This window comes from Saccopteryx leptura, chromosome 4 (assembly GCF_036850995.1).
Source record: "Saccopteryx leptura isolate mSacLep1 chromosome 4, mSacLep1_pri_phased_curated, whole genome shotgun sequence".
NCBI classification, from domain to species: Eukaryota; Metazoa; Chordata; class Mammalia; order Chiroptera; family Emballonuridae; genus Saccopteryx; species Saccopteryx leptura.
Genome location: NC_089506.1, coordinates 171,680,360 through 171,705,599, shown reverse-complemented (window position 1 = coordinate 171,705,599; position 25,240 = coordinate 171,680,360). Strand labels below are relative to the sequence as shown.

The 25,240-nt window shown below is 36.9% G+C and overlaps 1 protein-coding gene across 2 annotated transcripts in view; it reads right to left on the bottom strand.

Moving 5' to 3' along the window:
• KCNN2 (potassium calcium-activated channel subfamily N member 2) overlaps positions 1-25,240 on the bottom strand; it is a 543,720-nt gene that overhangs the window by 355,908 nt on the left and 162,572 nt on the right. For both annotated transcript variants that reach the window (XM_066382032.1, XM_066382033.1), the window contains one exon: positions 7,713-7,798. The gene's annotated coding sequence lies outside the window, so the exon portion shown is untranslated. The remainder of the gene's footprint in view (positions 1-7,712; positions 7,799-25,240) is intronic.

The following is a 25,240-nucleotide window of genomic DNA, read 5'->3' as shown; positions in this document are numbered from 1 at the left end:
GTAAAGGACAAAACTAATTGCCAATCTATCTTGAAAGAAGTATAATCTCTTTTTTTAAGTCAAACTCTTTCATTCCTATTGTTTGAGACATTTTCCAATTTTATGTCCATGTGTTTAGAACCATTTGGTATTCAAAAATACCTGACACTCAGTCCAAGCAAAAAGAGAAAAGATTTTGTGAGATATGCTCCACCTGTGAGGATGTATCCAGTACAAGTCCAAGTTCTTCTCCAAGGCTCAGTCTTCTTTCATCCTCCGCCCCCAACCCTAGTTTCTGCTAAAAAATGGGGGCTTATTTCACTGTCCCATCATCCCTCTATTGTCATGTATTTTCAAAGGTCCAATTGCTTCTATCTTTCTGGTAACAGACTTTTTCCTACAATTAAATCTGAACAAAACAAGATTATATTTGCTTTGCTTTTAAGAAGTACACACATTTAACTGTTTCTCCCTTATCTTCATCTCCTAAATCAAATAATAACATATAGAATTTTTTAAAAAAATCTTTTTATACATTGATAATATTTGAAAAAACTTCAGGAACTTACATATCAAACACAAGGTTATATAAGGTCAAACTATTGTCAATAAATCAAAAAGTAACAAATGTTGGCTGTTAAAAATATGAAGAAAAGGAAAGCCTTGTATATTGTTAGTGGTATTGCAAATTGAAGCAGCCAATATAGAAATCAGTATGGAGGTTCCTCAAAACTTCTAAAACTACCGTATCAGTCATACTTCTGGGTATTTATACAGAGAAATCCAAAACACTAATTTAAAAAGATATATCCACCGTTCTAAACATTGCAGCATTATTTACAATAGTAAAAATATGGAAGTATCCTAAGTACCCATCGATAGATACTGGATAAAGAACTGGTGCATATATACAATGGAATATTACTTTGCCATAAAACAGGATGAAATCTTACCATTTGCAACAGCATATATGGACCTAGAGAGTAATATACTAAGTGGCATAAGTTAGATACAGAGAAAGAGAAATGCCATATTAGATATAGAGAAAGAGAAATACCATATGACTTCATTTATATGTGGAATATAAAAAACAAAATAAAGAAACAAAACAGAAACAAATTCATAAAGAGAACAAATTTACAGTTGCCAGATGGGAGCAGAGTAAAAAAGGTAAAGGGATTAAAAAGTACAAATTGGCAGTTATAAAATAATCATGGGGATGTAAAGTACAGCACAAGGAATATAGTCAGCAATATTGTGATAACTATGTATGGAGTCAGATGGGAACTAGACTTATTGGGGAGATGACTGTAAGTTTTTGTTTTTGTTTTTTAATTTAGTGAGAGGAGGGGAGGCAGAGAAACAAACTCCTGCATGTACCCTGACCAGGATCTACCCAGTAAGCCCACTAGGGGGTGATGCTCTGCCTATCTGGGGTGTTGCTCTGTTGCTCAGCAATAGAGCTCTTCTTAGTACTTGAGGCAGAAGCCATGGAGCCATCCTCAATGTCTGAGGTCAATTCACGCCAATCAAGCCATGGCTTCAGGGGTGCAGAGAGAGAGAGAGAGAGAGAGAGAGAGAGAGAGAGAGGGAGAGATAGAGAAAAGCAAGAGGGGGAAGGGTGGACAAGCAGATGGGCATTTCTCCTGTGTGCCCTGACTGGGAATTAAACCCAGGACATCTACACTCTGAGCAATGCTCTAGCACTGAGCCAACTGGCCAGGGCCGACTTTATAAGTTATAGAAGTATCTAACTACTTACTATGATGAACACCTGAAACTAATATAATACTGAATGTCAACCGTCATTAAAAAATAAAAAAATAAAAATTTAAATGCACATATCATTTGATCCAACATTATTAAAAATAAAATACTCTAAAAAATTGTTCTTTGTACTTTGGTACATTTCATCTATAGTTTCCCTTATGTTAAAACATATTTTTCCAAAATTTAAATGTATTTGTATAGAAACCTACTGAAAAAAACAGGACTTTTTCTTACTTCTAATGTATAATCCTCACTGCATTCTTACCCATCCCCTGACCCAAATTTTTTTAGGTGAGGTATTTGGGAATTTTAGTCCCAGATTGTCTTTATTTTTTTAATAAAGCATAATTATATGGACTTGACTACTTGCTCTATTGATTTACTTGCTTGCCAGTCTATGTCCTTCTTCAATTGTTTCTGTATAGCCAGGGCAAGTTTAAACCCTCAGTTTTTTTGTTTGTGTGTTTTTTACAGAGGGTTTGTAGATGATTATATTTCTGAATCTTAACATACTTGTTAATATCTTATTTTAAACTCACCCTTAAGTATTTATGTGACTAGTTATAAAAATATTAGGTTCAATATCAAGGTCCTTAGAGCCTGACCAGGCAGTGGCACTGTGGATAGAGCATCGAACCGGGACACAGAGAGCCCAGGTTCAAAACCCCAAGGTTGCTGGCTTGAGCACAGAGTCACTGGCTTGAGCCCAAAGGTCGCTGGCTTGAGCCCAAGGTCGTTGGCTTGAGCAAGGGGTCACTTGTTCTGCTGTAGCCTCCGGGGTCAAGGCACATGTGAGAAAGCAATCAATGAACAACTAAGCTGCCGCAACAAAAACTTGATGCTTTTCATCTCTCTCTTTTCCTATCTGTCTGTCCCTATATGTCCCTCTCTTTGTCTCTGTCAAAAAAAGAAAAGTCTTTAGTATCTTAAATTTTGTCCTACTTAGAATGTCTTATTAAGTCTAATCCAAACCTAATTCTCACTTGTCTTTATTTTCGTTTTTAGAAATTTAAGACTTTTTTTTTCTTAATCCATGATGTTGTCAAAATTTACCATTTTATGTTTAGCTTCATTTATTCAATAAATATTCATTGAACACCTACTATGGACCAAGTACTGTTTTATATGTTAGGGGTTTAACAATGAAGACAGGAGAAGATTGTGTCTTTTATTATTTAATGCACTGGCCACTTGGAGGACCCTTTGAACTAGTGTTGTACTTCACTTTGAAATGTTTTATAAATAACTTATTTGAGTATTTCTTCCATTTCATCTTCTCAATCCTATGTGCTTGGAATGCTTAGAAGACAGATATATTGAACATTCTGGACCCATCTTCCATGTAACAAATTTTTAAAACACCTTTTACAGTAGCCATTTTTAATGTCTGTTGTTTTTGTTCACTATATTGAAGGAAACTTTGACCTTTTAATTCATTCTTTAGCTGTATCTAACTCTGTCATTAAGTTAACTAATGATATTGAAATTTCTACCAAGACATTTAAATTGGTGAAGTACTGTTGTTAATCCATGTTGTTCTGTATGAATCAATTTCACCTGCTATTTATTTATTTATTTATTTATTTATTGCATTTACATAGATTCTAGTGTCTCCTTAAATGCATCACCTCTCCCCCACATTCCCATATACCCCTCAACATTTCCCTTACCCCCCTTCCAACTGCTCCCTCCCCCTTCCCTTCAGGTTTAATCCCATTCCTCAGTTTACATTGGATTCCTCAAATGAGTGAGGTCATATGATATTTTTCTTTCTCTCCCTGGCTTATTTCACTTAAATAATAGTTTCCTGGTCCATCCATGTTGTTGCAAAAGGTAATATTTCCTTCTTTTTCATGGCCCCATAGTATTCTATTGTATATATGTACCACAGTTTTTAATCCACTTATCCACTGATGGACACTTGGCCTGTCTTTTGACCCAGCCATCCCACTTATAGGAATATATCCCAAAAACACCATATCACTTACTCAAAAAACAAAATGCAGCCTCATCTGCTTTTTTTAACCATCTGCTTTTTTCCTGTCATGAATTATTATTTTATAATTAAGATCATTTAAAAATTACTAATGATTTATAGTTACCAGAAATTTATTTTTCTTCCAGTAATGGCCTTTGAAAATAGATGCTATATCATCCCTGTAATATCAATTGTAGTTTCTTCCACTATTTTCATTCATTCAGATAACTCAATTTTTAGGTGTAAATTATCTGGTGAATTTACTGCCTCTCTTTCACAGTGATAGATTTCTTCAGGCAGTCCTCAGTTCTCTGGTCCTCTCTGTATTCCAGCCAATGTCTGACTCTTTGAGATGCCTGATCCTTTCTTGAATAGCTTCCCTCAGGGGATTGTGGGAAGACACAGGGCTTGTTTTATCAGTGAGTGAGTTTGTAGCTAGTGTTCTGCTCCTGCTCCACACTCCTCCCAGAGGTCATGAGTCACACAAGGGACTACCTCTTTGGTCTCCCAGCCTCCACAGAATCACCACTTTATAATAACGGCCAGTTGCTACAGCTCACTGCCCAGCGCCACTGGAGACTGGTTCTTCTCCTCAGAAAGAAATCACACTATTACATGTTCCAGAAGCCTCAACGGCTTCTCACATTCACGGACTTTGGGGTCGCACTCCCTGCGAAACGTTCCTATGCCTGCAGTGATGTGCGCTCTCCATTTGTGCCTGGTCTGCGGTGTTGTTCTGAATGAATCAAACTCATCTGCTTTCTTTCTCTCATGAATTATTATTGTTTTATAATTAAGGTTATTTTAAAAATTACCTTTTCAGCCATTTGAAGAGATTTGGGGAAACACAAGCATTTTTTCAGCCAACTATCTTTATTCAGTGACTTTCTTTTCACTCTTCATTGAGCTAATTGAGCAACAAAAATATTTTCTAAAAAAAAATGGCTACTTTTACCCAAAATACAAAAGCAAAAAATATTGACTATAATCCTCATGAAATAATCATACAAAAGGCAAGCAAACTACATCAGCTTTATTGGTTTTGTGTTTTTCTTCTGCTGACATTAAACTATCATCTCTTAGCTTCAGATCTACTTTTCTTTCTTCACTTTTGATGATTCTGAGACTGGGGCTCTGCACAGCAGTTGTTTGCCAGCTAGATAACTTTTATGCTTTGGCAATAGGGTGCACTAGAGAGAGTAGACAGGAGAGAGATGTATTTTGCTAGTAGGTTATTTCCTGGTCGTGTTTTGATTCCTGTTACTTTCAACATCACCCAACAAAGACACACCCTGCCAGTGGCTGTTTGTTCTAGCAATGCAGTTAATTCCAGTTAGATTTTTCCCAGTGCTGGCAGAACCAACATCACTGTGGCCCCTCACAGGACACCCTGCAGCCAAGTGGTGCCCCTTCCCAGAGGTTAACTTACCAGTCTTGCGCAGCACCTTGTGGCATTTCTGTAGCACTAACACAGCGCCCCAGAAATTTGAGTCCCAAGCACTGAGTCCCTCATCCAAGCTTCTAAGTTTTAATATTCTAACCTCTTCCCTTTATCCTCTTAGCCCTAGGGCTGTTCCATGAAACCATACTGCTTCCTTTTACAGATTTTCAACTCCTGGTTGACAATTCTTTATTAATAATTCTCTTAAAATTTCTGTGGTTTCTGTCTCCTAAGTGGCATCTGAATAATATACTTCCCTACCCATCATGGCTATCTTCAAGAGCCTCGCGTGGCTTCTGCCTTACTGTCAAAGTGACCATTGATATTTTCTTACATGTGCAAACTACTATAGACTCTTCATATGTTTTATTGAAATATTTAAAGAAATAGTTAAAGGAAAATAGACATGAGTCCCTTCTCTCTCATAATTTCAAAGCAATTAGTTCAAGATAATTTTGAAAGGGTAAATAAAAGCATTTCCTTGAGATTTTTCTCAAAACAAGTTTTTCTGAAGCCCCAAAGCACCAGAATTCTCCAAAGATGTTTATGGAAATCTTTTCCCTTCAGTAGACAAATCATGAGTTACTTTTGTCTAAGCCTGGGAAAGTGCTAATGTCAAACAATAGATGCTATTAACTGAAATATAATTCTGCGTAGGCTTTTTTTTCCATAGCGGGGATGGGGTGTGTGTGTGGGGGGGGGAGGCAGAGAGGCTCCCAAATGCACCCAACCAAGATCTACCCGGCATGTCCACCAGGAGGTGATGCTTGGCCCCTCTGGGGTGTTGCCTCATTGCAATCAGAGCCATTCTAGCACTTGAGGTGGAGGCCATGTAGCCATCCTCAGCATCCAGGCCAACTTTGCTCCAGTGGAGCCTTGGCTGCAGGAGGGAAAGAGAGAGATAGAGAGAAAGGAGAGGAGGAAGGATGAGGAAACAGATGGGAGCTTCTCCTGTGTTCCCTGGCTGGGAATCGAACCAGGGACTCCCAAACGCTGGGCCAGCGCTCCACTGCTGAGCCAACTAGCCAGGGGATGCCTAGGTATTTACATTAATTTAACTGTTGACCCAAATTATACATCTTCTTTCAAATGTGTGGCAAAAGGGAGCAGAAATGATTAGATATTTACTAGGTTTATGTTTTCTTTTTGTAGAAAACCAGTGCATGCTCACAGCTGTTGGTAGACTGAAAGACTGAAGGCAGGAAAGGCAGAAGAAACCTCTGTGGTTCTGAGCCCTGGCATTCATCCTGCTGCCCTCAGAAATTAAACATCTGAATCCAAACATATACTCCTTGTGGCAGTTCACCCTCAGCAGGTAGCCACATAACTAGTTTAATAATCAATAACTCCAGATCAAAAACAAAAAAGCAAATATTAGACTTTGACTTTTTCATAGTGGACTTGCCAGAAAGTACTAAGTAGATATTTTGAGACCAGGACCACTCGCTTCATGAAAAGTCTGCGTTTTCACATTAATGTCTCACTCAGACTTGGCAACTATGAGAATATGGACAAAAGCCATTTCTTTCTAAGAAAATTACAGAATTAACTAAAGCACCTTGACAATTAGCACCAGTACCATAAATGTACCCAACTACTGACTGGCAAGCTGGGTGTGTGGAGCAAAAGTGTAAGAGAATAACCATTATTCTGCCAAGATGATGATTTTAGCACAAGAATGGAACTGCCAAGCCATCTTTGAGAATGCCCTAAATTAATTACTAGAGTAGCAAAGCAGCTTCAACACAAATATTGCTTCTAGGTTAAAGTGAGTGAAGGTGAAGAACTTATGTCTCTCTGTTCCACATAAAAATATCTGGGTGACATTCTGAAAGAAAATTTCACTAAGAACTTTAAGTTTAAAAATATGTTTCAACTTTCAAACCAAGAACCATTTTTTTTTGTTGGGAGAAAACTGAGTAATTTTTAAAACCTAAGATTAATTTATTCAAGCACCTAAAAAATTCCATAGAAAACTGCCTTCCCAAAAGTTATTCTTTGAAGCTTGCTATAAATTCTTAAAAATGTAGACATTATAACAAGTTGTTAAGCTGCTTCATTTTCATAACTGTCTTCTGGTAAGAAGAAACCAATGATCTATTAATAATTCTATGTATCCCACCAAAATGCTGTCTCTCATCAGAAATTCTTAAAATTTAATTAAGAAAATATTAATTACCTTAAGAAATATTTTTGAGCATCCCTTACAATGGTAGTCACTTTATTAAACATAAGGTCAGACTTCCCAGGGATTACAAAGACAAATAAAAAGTTACCTTCTGTTCTTTTTCCTACATCATTCAAATTCCAACCATTTTATCTTTTCTTAGTAGAATGATGGTCAGCTAGTGAGAGAAACAGCAGCTAATAGCTGAATAAGAGTGAGTTCCTGCACTAAAAATACTAAAAATACGAAACCATAGGCAGAGAAGGGAATCTGACTGAAGTAAATTCAGCTGACTTAACTTTAACAATTTTTTCAATGAAATCACCATGTTTTGTATATGACTTGAATGCACGTATTTTACTAATATTTTTACTCACCGCTACTGTTTATATCCCACTCCATTCCTTGGATTCACTTTTTCTTTTGCTGAAGTCCATCTTTTTATAGTTCTCTTGGCAAGAATCTGTAAGAAGTAAATTCTATTAGGCTTTGTTTGTTCAAAACTTTATCTATACTTATTCTTGAATAATAATACAGTCTTATATAGAACCTCAGGTTATGATTCCTTTTCCCTCAGCATTTAAAGATTTTATTCTATTGCCTTTAAGTATTAAAATTGGGGGAAAAGGATAAACTCAGTGTAATTGTTACAAGTTTGTAAGAAATCTGTAAACCAAATCCTAATTAGATTCTCTCATTTTTTACCTAGGGTCACATCATGTACAGTTCTGCAATTCTTGCCCTGTACTAAAGACTATGGCTAAGGGAGCAAGCTGTGGGGTACAGCCAAGGGACAGTCACTCAAATCATGAAATTAAAAGACTGCATCTGTTGGAGGGCACTATTTTATATTTTACATGCAAATGTCATATAGGATGGTGGTGTCACTATACTGTATATAGGATATTACTTCACATATTCACCACTTTGGTCACTATCTGTCTAAGAATTTATGTCTTTCCTCAATGTAGAAGATTATCATTTCTTCAAATATAGCCTCTTTCCCATTTTTATACTTTAAAAAAATGTTTTTTAGAACATTTGTTAGGCATATGCTAGAACTTTTCAATCTATTTCCTGATCCAGATCTAATTTTACTTAACAACAACAACAAAAATGCTCTTAGTATTTTGTTCTGGGTCCTCTAATTTACTAATTATCTCTTTAGTTATGTCCATCTTTTAATTTAAAAATAGCCATTGTATTTAATTCCAGAATTTTTAATTGGTTCTTTTTTGTTTTCCCTGTTCTATAAAACATGTCTGTCTATACTTCATGATTTTTTTTCTTGTATTATGAATGATTCTTTGTCCTTTTAGAATTTCAAAGATACTTATTTTAAAAATATGTTTTGAAAGATTATCTTAGTATTTGCATTTCTTTAAATGATAGTTTACCCACTTCCTGAGTTTATTGGGCATCTCTCATTAAGTTTGAGTTCCTCTTCTTAAACAAAAATTTTTCCCGCTTTTCTTTTGCTCACTGTTGTAGTGATGTAGCATCTAGGTGCTTTAAGTAGAAATTTTAAAATATTTTGTCTGATGTTGTTATGTCAGAGATGTTTAGGAAGGTGGTCAATGCATCAATTAAAATAGTATTTTAATTAGAAGTTTTAAATATATATTTCTAATGTATTATTTCCTAAATCAGGAGTTACTCAAAAATATTTTATAGATTTAGTTTGTAAGATTAACAACCTTCCAAGGTGACTGTACTATTTTGTATTCCAACCAGCAGAATGAGAGCTTCTCATTTCACATTCTCACCAGCTTTTGGTATTGTTAGTGTTCTGAATTTTGGCCATTGCAATAAGTTTGCAGTGGTATCTTATTGTTGATTTAATTTGCATTTCCTTGATGACATGTGATGTGAAGCATCTTTTCATGTGTTTGTCATTTGTACATCTTTGGTGAGGTGCCTGTTATGGTCTTTAGCCCATTTTGTAGTCAGGTTGGTTTCTTATGGCTGTGTTTTAAGAGCTCTTAATAGATTTTGGATAATAGTCATTTATCCATTATGTCTTTTGAAAATATTTATCTTTATATTCTTTCAACAGTATAGAGAAGAAATTTTCCAGAGCAAAAAATTTTAATTTCATTAAAGTCCAGCTTATCAATTCTTTCTTTATGGATTGTGCCTTTGGTATTATATCTAAAAAGCCATAGCCAAATTCAAGGTCATCTAGATTTTGTTTATGTTATCTTCTTGGAATTATATAGTTTTACATTTTAAATTTATATCTGTGATCTATTTTGAGTTAATTTTTGTTAAAGGAGTAAGTTCTGTGTCTAGATTCATTTTTTGGCATATGGATGTCCAGTTCTAGTACCATTTGTTGAAAAGACTATCTTTTATCTATTATTTTGCCTTTTCAGTTTTTGTCAAAGATCAGTTCATTATATTTATGAGGGCTACTATTGGGCTCTCTTTTCTATTCCACAAATCTATTTGTTCTTTCATCAATATCACAAAGTCTTGATCACTACAGTTTTATAGTAAGTCATAAAGTAGAGTAGTTTAGTCCTCTGTTCTTCACTATTGTGTTCACAATTCTGGATCTTTTGCCTCTTGATAAAACTTTAGAATAAGTTTGTCAATATCCACAAAATAACTAGCTTGAAATTTGATTGGGATTGCAATGAATCCATAAACCAAGATGGGAAAAACTAACCTCTTACCAATATTGACTCTTCCTATCCATGATCATGGACTATCTATTTATTCTTTGAGGTCTTATATTATAGTTTTACAGTTTCCTTCATGTTACTTGTACATATTTTGTTATATTTATACTTAGGTATTTTAAGGGGAGCTAATATACATGGTATTGTGTTTTTAATTTCAAATTCTATTTGTTCACTGATGGTATACTGGAAAGTAATTTACTTTTATATATTAAATTTGTACCCTGAAAAATTGTTGTAATTGTTTGCTAGTTTCAGGAACTTTGTTTGTCAATTCTTTTGAATTTTCTACATAGACAATCATGTCATCTGTGAACAAAGTTTTGTTTTGTTTTGTTTACCATTTTGTATATCTTTTACTTCCTTTTCTTTTCTTATTGCATTAGTTAGAACTTCTAGTATGATGTTGAAAAATAGTAGTGACAGAAGACATCATTTTTTTGTTCCTGATCTCAGTGGGAAAGTTTTCAGTTTCTCACCATTAAGTATGAGACAGATTTTTTATATTTGTTTATTTATTTATTTATTTATTTTTGACAGAGAAAAAGAGAAAGTCAGAGAGAGACAGATAGGGACAGACAGGAAGGACGAGAGATGAGAATCATCAGTTCTTTGCTGTGGCATCTCAGTTGTTCATTGATTGCTTTCTCATATGTGCCTTTACTGGGGGGCTACAGCAGAGCAAGTGACCCCTTGCTCAAGCCAGTGACTTTGAACTCAGGTCAGTGATGTTGGGTTTCAAGCCAGTGACCATGGGGTCATGTCTATGATCCCATACTCAAGCCAGTGACCCCACCTTTAAGCTCTTAAGCTCGCTCTCAAGCAACCTTGGGGTTTTGAACCTGGGTCCTTCGTGTCCCAGTTTGATGCTCTACTCACTGCACCACCACCTGGTCAGGCTAGATTTTTAAATAGGTGTAGAACTTTATAGATGTCATTTATCAAATTGATGCAAATTCTATTTCTAGTTTACTGAGAGCTTTAGTACAAATGGGTGTTGGATTTTATCAACTTTTTTTCTGTATTTATTGATAACATCCCTATTATTTCATTTTTAAAAAAATCTGGAATGAAACTCGGAAGCTTATCTTTTACACAGGACGTCAGATGATTCTGGTTCACATGGTCCTTAAACCACACTTTGAGAAACTCTGTCCTAGGAAGTCCACAAATACTGGTTTTAGGGACACTGAGATCCACCAGCCTAAATTTTCTCAAAATTTCAAAACTGAATCAAATCAATTGAGTATTTATTATTATCTTTTATTACAAAGCCATGTGCTAATGGTCAAGTATCTTCTATGTTAGCCCAAAACAAATACCACATAAAGTGTAGTTCTCCTTTCTTACACAAAAACTGAGAAAATAAGTTACGTCCTGGTTTTCATTTTTTTCACATATTGTTGAAATTTCAAACCATTTTTCTTTTCTAGGTATAGTAATATCATACTTAAGAGAGAGATGGAAAGTTATTGGTTTAAAAGAAGTGAGTCTCTAAATCAGGAACATTTGAAAAACATAGCCAAAAATAGCATTCCAGTTGAAGTAAATTCATCAGACCAAACTTAATGTTCTTTTCAATAAAATAACTGAGTTCTACATTAAAATTAAAAATAACTGATACAGAATCATTCTGTATACCTTAAACAAATGTTATATGACAATTATACCGCAATTTAAAAATAAAAGAACTAAATGTTACATTTGTCCTTGAGTATAGCTTACTTAGAAGGCGAGTTAATAAAAATGCTTCCTATTATAGGTGGCAGATCCTTAAAAGTTGTTTATTTTTAGTCTTACCATAGGTAATAAAAACTGATGAAAAATTTTGGCCCAAACAGAAATGCTCCAAGGAAAATTTACATCTACTTTCTAACATAAAGGTGAAGAAAAGAAAAAAAAACTAAAACAAGAAGGCTACAGGTGACTTTTAGTTGATGATGTTATAACAATTCTTCTTTACCATTTTACCTCTTACAGAGGCACAGGATTCAGATATGATCAATACAGATATTTCATGCCAGTGAAGAAGCAGCACAGCAAAGTGCTTACAAGAATAAATGTAGGTAGGAAGAGACAAGATGGTGAAAGAGTAGGCGGACGTACCAACTTCCACCTCCCAGAACCAAAGTGGATTACAAAATAATTTTAAGAACCATCATCTGGAAAAACAAACTTTGGACTAAACTAAGAGGACTCTTCAACCAAGGAACACTGAAGAAGCCACACTGAGACTGGCAGGAAAAGCAGAAATGCAGAGAGGGCTGTCCAGCTCCCCGGAGCGAACGGCAGCCAGGAGAGACTCACATGGCGGGAAGTGAGTTTAGCAGAGAGAGGAGGGTCCTGAGTCACAGGAACAAAGCCCCAGCCTGAAGCCCCAGATCCTAGAAGAGGCATATGGACAGTATTTAGCTGGAAACAAGTCGGGATACTGTTTGTGAGAAAGAGACTGATTTCTCAGACCCAGGATTCTTCTTAAAGGGACTGCGCAGAAAACCCTCTCTCACAACCAATCACCTGGGGTTCCAGGGGGACAAGAAGAGAGGACAGAACTGGAGTAGCAGAAAGAGAGTGTAATCTAGGAGGCACGGGAGAAACACTTTGAGAGACACACTAACCCCTGGGACGAGTCACTCCCAAAATCTGAAGTGAATATTTTCCCTGAAAACAGCAATACCAGCAAAGGGAAGCAGGACACCAGCCAAACAAGCTCTCCTGCAGTACTTAGAGCAGAGTCGCTTAGAAAGAGGGAGCTTTCAGGACTACAGTAGTGAGTCTTAGGGTCTGAGCTGCAGTGCCCCAACCCACATAGCTGAGGGCTCGCCCGAGGGTGGGCAGCGGCGGGACAAGGAAGCGCAGTTCTGTTGGCAAAGGTGGAAGCTGGCTAGCCACAACTGAGGCCCATGTGTGAGCTCGGTCTTGGCAAGCTGAGGAAGAGGGGATGTGTGAAAGAGGTCAAACACAGCTGCGGGCCACCTGCAATCCAGCCTGTGGGGGAAGGACAGGAGCAACAGAAGGGGTGGAGACCCACCCTTGAGCAAGGGCTCAGGAGCACAGCCTTGCCCAGTCTGCGAAACTGAACCTTGTGGCCTGTTGTGGGAGCCAGCTCCTCCCATGGGGATGGAGTGAAAGTCCAGAACAGGCAGAGTCCTGTGACTGAGGGTGGGTATGCAGCCCCACCTGGCCCGTGGAGCCAAGACTTGCAGCCATCCCATGAGTGGGCTCCTCCTGCAGGGGCAGGGCAAAAGCCCAGAATCAGGTGGAGACCTGCAGCTGAGCATAGGTGCTCACCACTACCCTCAGGGCCAAACCCATGGGGTCAGGGTGAAGGCAAGGCCACTGAGGCTTATACAACCAAGCATGTGATCACAGCCACTCTAGTGAAGGAGAGGTGGAAACCACAGCAACAGCCCCAGTGGCTGGCACTGGCAATGCCCATACCCTAACATCCTAGGAAGCAACAGCAGAGGGGGTGGCGAACCTGCAGACAGACCACACCTAGGAACACAGAAGCCACACCCAGTGAACTCCAGTAGCCAAAACCTTCTTTTACACAGACAAAATGAGAGGGCAGAGAAATGCAACACAAATGAATCAAGAGAAATCCCCAGAAAAAGACCTGAATGAGTCAGATATAACCAAATTAGCAGGTGCAGAGTTTAAAATAATGATAGTTAGGATGCTCAAAGATCTTAGAACAACAATAAATGGTCATTATGATAACCTAAATAAAGAGATAGCAAATATATAAAAGGACATTGAAATAACAAAAAAATAATCAGTCAGAATTGACAAATACAATGTCAGAAATGAAGAACACAGTGGAAGGAATTAAAAGCAGGATGAATAAAGCTGAGAATCAAATCAGTGAGTTAGAGGACAAGATAAATGAAGGCACGAAAGCAGAGCAGAAAAAAAAAAGAGATTCAAAAAGTCTGAGGAAACTCTAAGAGAGCGCTGTAACAACATGAAGAGAAATAACATCCGCATCATAGGGGTTCCTTGAGAAGAAGAAAAAACACAAGGGATAGAGACTTTGTTCAAACATATCATAGCTGAAAAGTTCCTTAAATTAAGGCAGGAAAACATCTCACAAGATCAAGAAGCACAGAGAATTCCATTAAAGAGAAACCCAAAAAAATCTACACCAAGACACATCATAATTAAAATACCAAAAATAAGTGATAAAAAGAAAATATTAAAAGCTGCTAAAGAGAAAAAGGATATCACCTACAAAGGAGCCCCCATAAGGATGACTTCTGACTACTCAACAGAAACACTTGAGGCCAGAAGGGAATGGCAAGAAATATTCAAAGTAATGCAGAACAAGAGCCTACTACCAAGACTACTTTATCCAGCAAGGCTATCATTTAAAATTGAAGGAGAAATAAAAAGCTTTCCAGACAAAAAAAATCTCAAGGATTCACTAAAACCAAACCAATGCTGCAAGAAATGCTAAGGGGCCTGGTGTAAATAGATATAAGGGGGAAAAGAATATAGCAAAAGAGGAATTCAGTTTAAAAGAATAAAATGGCAATAAACAACTAAATATCAATAATAACTTATATGTAAATGTATTAAATGATCCAATCAAAAGACAGGGTAGCTGCGTGGATAAGAAAACAGGACCCATACATATGCTGTCTACAAGAGACACACCTTAAAACAAAAGATGCACATAGACTAAAGATAAAAGGATAAAAAAAAAATATTTCACGCAAATGGAAATGAAAAAAAGCTGATGTGGCAATACTTATATTAGACAAAATGGACTTTAAAACAAAGGCTATAGTAAGAGATAAAGAAGGTCACTACATAATGATAAAGGGACCAATTCAACAGGAAGATATAAAGGTTAAAAATATCTACGTACCTAATATAGGAGCACCTAAATATATAAAGCAAACTTTGATGGATTTAAAGGGCTAGGTCAACAGCAATACTATAATAGTAGAAGATTTCAATAACCCACACTAACATCACTAGATAGATCCTCAAGAAAGAAAATTAACAAAGAAACAGCAGACTTAAAAGACACACTAGATCAACTTGATTGAATAGATTTCTTCAGAACCTTTCACCCTAAAGCAGCAGAATATACATTCTTTTCAAGTGCTCATGGTACATTCTCTAGGATAGACCACATGTTAGAGCACAAAAGAGCTCTCAACAAATTTAAGAAGACTGAAATCATATTGAGCACTTTCTCTGATCACAATGGCATGAAACTAGAAATAAACCACACAGAAAAACTGAAAAATACTCAAACACTTGGAAAATAAATAGCATGTTATTAAATGATGAATAAGTTAACAATAAGATCAAAAAAGAAATAAAAAAATTCCTAGAAATGAACGATAATGAGCAACATTAACTCAAAATTTATGGGACACAGCAAAAACAGTCATGAGAGGGGAGTTCACAGCATTACAGGCATACTTTAAGAAGCTAGAAAAGCCCAAATAAATAACTTGATGCTGCATCTAAAAGAACTAGAAAAAGAACAGCAACTAAAGCCCAGAGGTAGTAGAAGGAAGGAAATAATAATGATCAGAGAAGAAATAAATGACATAGAGGCTAAAGAAACAATAGAGAGGATCAATGAAACCAGGGGCTGGGTCTTTGAAAAGGTAAACAAGATCTATGAACTGTTATCCAGACTCACCAAGGAAAAAAGAGAGAGAACTCAAATAAATAAAATTAGAAATGAGAGTGGAGAAATAGCAACTGACACAACAGAAATACAAAATATTGTAAGAAAATATATACTATGACAAATTGTATACCAAAAACTAGACAACCTAGATGAAATGGACATATTCCTTGAAACATATAATCTTCCAAAAATTAGTCTGGAAGAATCAGAAAACCTAAACAGAACAATTAGAACAAATGAGATCGAAACAGTTATCAAAAAATTCCCAAAAAAGAAAAGTCGTGGGCCTGATAGCTTCACAAGTAAATTCTACCAAATATTCAAAGAACTAACTCCTATCCTTCTCAAGCTATTTCAAAAAATTCAAGAGAAAGGAAGACTTCCAAGCTCCTTTTTTGAGGCAAGCATAATTCTGATTCCAAAACCAGGCAAAGACAACACAAAGAAAGAAAATTATAGGCCAATATCCCTGATGAATTTAGATGCTAAAATCCTCAATAAAATATTAGCAAACCGGATCCAACAATATATGAAAAAAATCATACACCATGATCAAGTGGGATTTATTCTGGGGAGGCAAGGCTGGTACAATATTTGCAAATCAATCAATGTGATTCATCACATAAACAAAAGGAAGGAGAAAAACCATATGATAATTTCAATAGATGTAGAAAAAGCATCTGGTAAATTCCAGCACCCATTCATGATCAAAATTCTCAGCAAAGTGGGAATACAGGGAACATACCTCAACATGATAAAAGCCACCTATGACAAACCCACAGCCAACATCATACTCAGTGGGCAAAATTAAAAGGAATCCCCTTAGGATCAGGAACAAGGCAGGGGTGCCCCCTTTCACCACTCTTATTCAACATAGTTCTGGAAGTCCTAGGTACAGCAATCACACTAGAGGAAGAAATAAAAGGCATCCAAATTGGAACAGAAGAAGTAAAACTATCATTATTTACAGATGATATGATATTGTATATAGAAAACCCTAAAGTCTCAGTGAAAAAACTACTGGACCTAATAAAGTAGCAGGATATAAAATTAATACTCAGAAATCAGAGGCATTTTTATACACTAACAATGAACTGTCAGAAAGAGAAACTAAGGAAGCAATCCCTTTCACCATTGCAACCAAAAAAATAAAGTACTTAGGAATAAATTTAACCAGGGAGATTAAAGACTTGTATTTGGGAAATTATAAAACATTGATAAAAGAAATCAGGGAAGATACAAACAAGTGGAAGCATATATCGTGCTCATGGTTAGGAAGAATAAACATCATTAAAATGTCATATTACCCAAAGCAATCTGTAAATTCAATGCAATACCAATTAAAAAACCAATGACTTACTACAAAGATATAGAATACATATTCCAAAAATTTATATAGAACCAAAGGAGAACACGAATAGCCTCAGCAATCATGAAAAGGAAGAATAAAGTGGGAGGTATCACACTTCTGGATATCAAGTTATACTACAAGGCCATTGTACTCAAAACAGCCTGGTACTGGCATAAGAACAGACGTACATATCAATGAAAAAGAACAGAGAACCCAGAAATAAACCCACACTTTTATGGACAACTGATATTTGACAAAGGAGGTAAGAGCATACATTGGAGTAAAGACAGCCTCTTCAACAAAAGGTGTTGGGAAAATTGAACAGCTACCTGCAAAAAAATGAAACTAGACCACCAACTTACACCATTCACAAAAATAAACTCAAAATGGATAAAAGACTTAAATGTAAGCCGTATAACCATAAGAATCTTAGAAGAAAACATAGGAAGTAAGCTCTCTGACATCTCTTGCACCAATATATTTGCCGATTTATCTCCACAGGCAAGTGAAATAAAAGACAGGAAAAACAAATGGGACTATATCAAACTAAAAAGGTTTTGTGCAGCTAAAGACAGTAAGAACAGAATATAAAGACAAACTACATAATGGGAGAAGATATTTGACAAAATGTTTGATAAGGGGTTAATAACCAAAATTTATAAAGAACTTGTAAAACTCAACACCAGGAAGATAAACAATCCAATCAAAAAATGGGCAAAAGAAATGAATAGACACTTCTCCAAAGAGGACATACAGATGGCCAATAGGCATATGAAAAAATGCTCAACATCACTAATCATTAGAGAAATGCAAATTAAAACCACAATGAGATATCATCTCACACCAGTCAGAATGGCACTCATCAACAAAATAACACAGAATAAGTGCTGGCGAGGATGTGGAGAAAAGGGAACCCTCCTGTACTGCTGGTGAAAATGCCAACTGGTGCAGCCACTCTGGAAAACAGTATGGAGATTCCTCAAGAAATTAAAAATCAAACTGCCTTTTGACCCAGCTATCCCACTTTTAGGAATATACCCCAAGAACACCATAGAACTGTTCCAGAAGGAGAAATGCACCCCCATGTTTATGGCAGCATTGTTCATAATAGTGAAGATCTGGAAACAGCCCAAGTGTCCATCAGAGGACGAGTGGATTAAAAAGCTTTGGTACATACAGTGTGTCTGTAAAACCATGGTGCACTTTTTACCTGTCACAGAAAAGCAACAAAAGACATTAGAAATGTGAAATCTGCACCAAATAAAAGGAAAACCTTCCCAGTTTCTGTAGGATGATGTGGCAACATGTGTGTATGTGCAGATGATGACGTAACACCGTGTATACAGCGGAGCAGCCCATGGCCATGCCAGTCGAGATGTGGATGGTACAGAGGAAAGTTTAGTGTGTTCTGAGGCTCGCTAAATTTGAATCCGTGACCAAAGTGCAATGTGAATATCGGCGTGTTTATAACAAAGCACCACCACATAGGAATAACATTACTCGGCGGGATAAGCAGTTGAAGGAAACCGGCAGTTTGGTGGAGAAACCCCGTTCTGGTAGGCCATCAGTCAGTGACAAGTCTGTAGAGGCTATATGGGATAGCTACCTAAGGAGCCCTAAAAATCTGTGCATAAGCCCACATCGAACTTCACTGAATAGGTATGAAACTGGGAGAGTTTTCCTTTTATTTGGTGCAGATTTCACATTTCTATTGTCTTTTGTTGCTTTCCTGTGACTGGTCAAAAGTGCACCATGACTTTACGGACACACTGTAAATACCATGGAATACTACTCAGCTATAAGAAATGATGACATCGGATCATTTACAACAACATGGATGGACCTTGATAACATTATACTGAGCAAAGTAAGTAAATCAGAATAAACTAAGAACTATATGATTCCATACATAGGTAGGACATAAAAGTGAGACTCAGAGACATGCACAACAGTGTAAAGGTTACAGGATAGGAGGGAGGAGAGGAAGCGGATTTGGGTAGGTTTGGGGCACAAAGAAAACCAGTTAGAAGGTGAGGGAAGACAATTCTACTTTGGGTGATGGAATTACAGCATAATCAAATGTCAAAATAACTAGAGATGTTTTCTCTGAACAGATGTACCCTGATTTATCAATGTCACCCCATTAAAATTAATTAAAAAAAGAAACTGATCAATACAGAAATACAGTGGTACCTTGAGATACGAGTTTAGTTCATTCTATAACTGAGTTCGTAAGTCTGTCAACTCAAATATCAAACAAATTTCTCCCATTTAAAATATCTGAAATAGATTTAATCCATTCCAGCCCTGTGAAACATCCCTAAACCATCTTAAATTATAAAAAAGACATGTTTTTATTAAGAAACACACATGTATACTTTACGAATGCATAACAAAATATATAAATAAAAGAAAAAAGTGTTATTTAGTACTGTATTCTTACCTTGGAGACAGACGAGTGTGGCTAATGGAGGTGAATGGCAGAGGAGGAGGGAGGAAAGAAGGGATGCAGGCACTGTAGACATGTAAACTAAAACTGCACTTTCTTAACACTAAATGTAAACTAAAGCTACATTTTCTTTACTTTAAACAAAACTAAAACTGCACTTTCTTTACTTAAAATGAAACCACAATAACTTAATTGTAAAAAAAAGTGCACTTTCTTAACTTTAAACTTAACCTAAGCTTGACATTACATATTTTTCATTTAATCATCACCTGTTTTTGCCTTTTTGGCTGCACTTTTGGGACTTTCACTTGCAGGACTTTTGAATAAAAATCTATCCAAAGAGGTTTGCTTTTGCCTGCCTTTTAAAATGTTATGGAAATGTGACAAACAAATGTCATTAAAAAGTGCTGAAGCACAACCAGTTGAAACTTTCTCTGGGTGTTTCTTTTCAATGAAACTTGAAAGCTTCTCCCACATTGCCAGTATGTCTTTAATTTCACTTGTAGAAATCACTTCCTCTGACTACCTCCTCCTCACTACTAATCTCTTGCAGAAGCTCCGTATGTTGCATCATCTGTAGCTCCTTCAACTCCTCAGTTGAGAGTTCCTCCTCATGTTCCTCGATGAGCTCGTTTACGTCACCTCATCTACCTCCAGACCCATCACCTTTCTGAGGGACACAATCTCCTCCAACACTTCTACCTTGGTCTCCGTCTCTGGTTTGAATCTTTCGAAGTCCCTTTCTGCAACAACATCAGACCATAACTTTTTCCATGCCGAGTTCAAGATTCTTCTTGTAACCTCTTGCCATGCCAAGTCAATAATGTGTAAACATATCATGATGTTGTAGTGATCTTTCTAAAACTTTTGAGGGGTTAGAATTATATTCTCCATCAACTCAAAGCAGTGGCGGAACAAGTGCTTTGTGTAAAGCTTTTTAAAGTTGGAAATGACCTGCTGATCCATAGGTTGCAAGATTGAAGTCATGTTTGGTGGGAGGTAGAGGACTTTCATGAATGTGAACTCATCGAGAATGTCATCTTCAAGACCAGGTGGGTGGGCTGGAGCATTATCAAAGATTAGTAATGCTTTCATCAGGAGTTTATTTTCTTGAAGATATTTCTTCACTGCAGGACCAAAGACGAGATTTACCCATTTAAAAAAAACTGCTACGTAACCCATGCCCTAGCATTGGCACACCATATAACCTGCAGTTTTTCTTTAAGAATCTTGTGAGTCTTAAAGGCTCGAGGATTTTCGGAATGATACACTAGCAGTGGCTTTACTATACAGTCACTGCTAGCATTTGCACACAACGCAAGGGTCAGACAGTCCTTCGTGAGTTTATGGCCTGGCAGCTTCTTCTCCTCTGCAGGGATGAAAGTCCTCTGGGCATTTTTTCCAAAACAATTCTGTTTCATCACAGTTGAACACTTTTTGGGGGATGTAGCCTTTCTTTGCGATAAGTGCAGTAAAACATGCAATGTACTCCTCAGCTGCCTTAATGTCAGCACTTGAAGCTTCACTATGCCTCACCACTGAGTGGATGCCAGATCTCTTCTTGAAATTTTCAAACCAGCTGTGACTTGCCTTAAACATATCTTCTACTGCCTCTTTTGAGGTTGATGGTTCTTTCTTCTTCAAGTCACCATAAATAATACATGCCTTTTCGCATATTACAGTCTCCATCACGGTGTCTCCTGCCAGCTCTTTCTCTTTCACCCACACCAGCAGAAGCTTCTCCATTTCTTCATGGATATTTGTCCTTAATTGGGACAGAACTGTACTTCCTTTTGCTGGATTTGCATTTTTGATGGCATCCTTTTGTTTAAGGATGGTACAAATTGTAGATGTATTGCAGTTGTACAGCCTTGCCACTTCAATCACTCATACACCAGGCTCATATTTTTCTATTATTTCTTGCTTTACTTCTATCGACATCATTCTCTTCTTCTTCTCACCACTGTCCTTTACACTCACTTCCTTCAGCCCCATGATAGCACACAGAAAAAGTTAGTAAAAAATGCAAAAATGATGCAAGAATGAGTACAGCATATGAGATTCGACTTGATTCTGTGGGTAACACATGAGAAAGAATGAGATGCTGGTGTTGTGCTGCCAATACTGGAACCGTGCACCAACGCACCAACTAGCGGCAGCTTCCCAAATCACAACTCATATCTTGGAATTTCCCTCGGATCTCGAACAAAGATATGGACTGAGTCACAGGTCATATCTTAAAAAAAAAAATCGTATGTTGGTCTGCTCGTATCTCAAGGTACCACTATACCCAGTGGAGATTTTCATGCAAAGAGAAAGTAGCTTGAGGCTCTTCCTTGTTATTCTTTATCTAACTTCTATCATCCAGCTAAACATAAAGTACATTTTCCACTTTAAACTTACCCTTTAGAAATTTTCTTCTTATTCACTGTGGTAGAAAAGATAAAAAGTGTTGAGAGTTTCTATCCTGAAGCTAGATCCTGGTTATGGCTTCTTTTTGCCTCTTCTCCTTCTTGTCTCTCTCTTTTCAAAACTTTCTGGCATGAAAATCTCTCCTCCAGCAAACATTAGGAAAACAATGGCCCTTTCCAAGCAGGAAGGTAATTTGCAATTTCACAGACCACATATACCTGCACTGCCCATCCCCCAATGCAATTTATAAGTGAACAAACACGAAAATCATATTTTACAAACTTACTAGACCAACACTCTCCTGCAGCCATGGTTCGATTGGAGCAAATTGGCCCTGTGCGCTAAAGATGGCTCATGGCCTCTGCCTCAGATTCTAAGAGCTCAGTTGCTGCGCAATGAAGCAATGCCCCAGATGGGCAGAGCATTGCCCCTTAGTGGGCTAGCCGGGTGGTCCTCATTAGGGTGCATGCGGGAGTCTATCTTTCTGCCTCCTTTCCTCTCACTGAATAAAAAATAAATTAAAATAAAGCTCCCAGTTTGCAGACACCACTGTGTTCTGGAACTCTGTCCATATGCCTATTGAGGCTAACGATTTAAGACACTTGAAGAAAGAATGAAATGTCTTGGCTATTCCTTGTGGCCTTTTGTAGAATCTTTTTTTTTTTAAGGCAAGTTTTGAAATAAAGGAGATCCCTTGAAGGCTAGGAGAATAGGGGCCTATTTCTCAAAGCCTACAGTCTTTGTCAAGATTTCAGGGCCATAACTTTACCTGATCACAAGGAAATGTAGAGCCCAAACATCACTAGAATGCAGGCTCCTCAGAACAGGGACTTTGTCTTTTTTGTTTCTATATTGTCAACCTTTAGAACAGTGGCAGGCACATGATAAGTGATTAGTCAGTATTTGCTAAATGAATGACTCAGCATTTGTTCCAAGCATTACTTGTCCAAGCATTTGATTAAATGACAACTGGATGAAGGGATACCACTGCTTTATGGAGTTGTATTGCCAGAGAAACCAGAGCCTTTCAAACAATGTAGTTTGGGTAGGGTTGACTCCTCATCCTCAATTCCAGGGTTGTCCAGTTTCCATTTTGTATATGATTTCAACACACCCATTAAGTTAAAATAGGATGCCATTTAAAAAAAAGAAAAAACAGATATAAAGAAATAGTCCTCAGAAAGTAAATACATAATGGTAGAACATCAAAATTTCAAAAGATGTTTTAGAATACTAGGTAATTTTTAATAGGTGAGAAAATAAAACACAAGTTTTAAAAAAATAGGGGAAAATCAGAATTAAAAGATTAATCTGGAAGAGCCAGTGTTTGAATAATAGGTGTGTGAAGGAAAAATGCATAACAGAGATCATTGAAAGGAACAAAATTTTAAGGCATTAATACTAGGACATTTCCCAGAATGAAATGGCCTGTCAAATCCCCAGTATGATGTTTGAAGAAAACTTTACACTGAGACACAGCATGGTGAAATTTCAGAACACTAAAGACAAAGAGAAGCCCTTAAAACTTTCAGATATCAGCAATAGTAAAACAACTGACAGACAATGAATTGAAGATCATAACAATAGCAGATTTCTAAACAACAATGTTGGAGCTAAAAAGAAATAAAGAAATACTTTCAATGTTTTGAAGAAAATGGATTTTTAACCTGAATGCTCTACTTAGTCAAAGTATCAATTAAGTGTGAGGATAAAATAAAGACAATTCAGGAATGCCACTTATAAAACACACTCAAAAAAAGGACAAAAAAACCCACACAAACCCTTTCTTGGCCATTTACTGAAGTATGTGCCAAATAAGAAAAAAAAAGTATACTGAGAAAGAGGGCAGTGTGCTATCTGGAGGCATTATGGTAAGAAGGTGGGGGTTCCACTATCGAGTTTAAAACTCCCTGAATTATTCCTAATTATTCCTTCCACTCTTCTAAGGGTTGACAATATAGTGATGAAAAAGATAAAGTCGCTGATCTGAGGAGCCCACATTCCAGTGATGCTTGGGTTCTTATGTTGTCTTGTGGCCACTCATGGTTACGACCCTGAAAATCTTGGTATAGATTTGATGAATTTAGTCTTTGAGGAATAGACCCCTATTCATCTAGCCTTTGAGGGTTCTCCTTTATTTTAAAACTTGTGTCTTTTTTGTCAGATTCTACTAAAAGCCACAGAAAATAGCTAAGGTATGGCATCCTTCCTTCAAGTCACTTAAAAGAGTAAGTAGGATAAATTAAACAAAAACATATAGACAACATCAACAATAAACCTTGGTGACAACATATCCCTCAACATCATGAAATATGAGTGGGTGGGGAAAAACCACTGAAACAGCAAGACCTGAAGTTTATCAACAATGGTGTGGAATGAAGTGAATGGGGTTGCTGAGGGGTGAGATCAAGGGGAGATCAAGGAATTTCTGATGGCCTTGACTGAGAGCTAGAAATTTTGGTTGCTAGTCTATCCTCCTCCTCTTCCCCAGAATCTCATTTAAAGGATAATCTTTTTGCTCCCAGCCAGAATTCAAAGGCAATTATTAGGCTTATGCTACTTTTTATAACTCACCCAATTCTTTCCCCATCATTAATAAGTTATATCTACATCATTAGAGCACATAACCTTTACATATGTTACTACCTCTCATCATTCAAGAACATTCATATAACTTACTAAGTCAGAAAGGTTTTGAGAGTCAAGGGGCTACTATTAGTTAGGTGGAGACAAGAGGTATAAACTGGACTATATTGGCAAATTGGATATATTCTCATCCTATTGATAACAACTAGTCTTAATATTACAGGTAAATATATATTTAAAGCTTATCTACTTGTCATTACACTGCTATCCCTCCAGTCATTTTGGTTATCTGAAGCTCACTGTCCAGTGAATTCTGCAGGGGAGAGCTCATGATAGCAAAATACCTCAAGTATTTGCATCTTTATGGAAGTTCTAGTCAGTCTTTATATTTGAAAATCAGGTAGACAAAAGGTAAAATGTGATTCATGTTTACTTACTTTTAAAATTTTTATAATAGCCTACACGGATGTAATTCACATATAATTCACCCATCTATTACATATGTAGAATAAACAAAACTAACATTTGAATGGCTATAAGAGCTGACAGAATTTTTTTTTGTATTTTTTTTCTGAAATGAGAAGCAGGGAGGCAGACAGACAGACTTTTGCATGTGCCTGACCAGGATCCACCCAGCATGCCCACTAGGAGGCGATGCTCTGCCCATCCGGGGCTTTGCTCCTGTGCAACTGGAGCCACAGCCAGGGCCAACTTTGCTCCAATGGAGCCTTGGCTGCGGGAGGGGAAGAGAGAGACAGAGAGAGAAA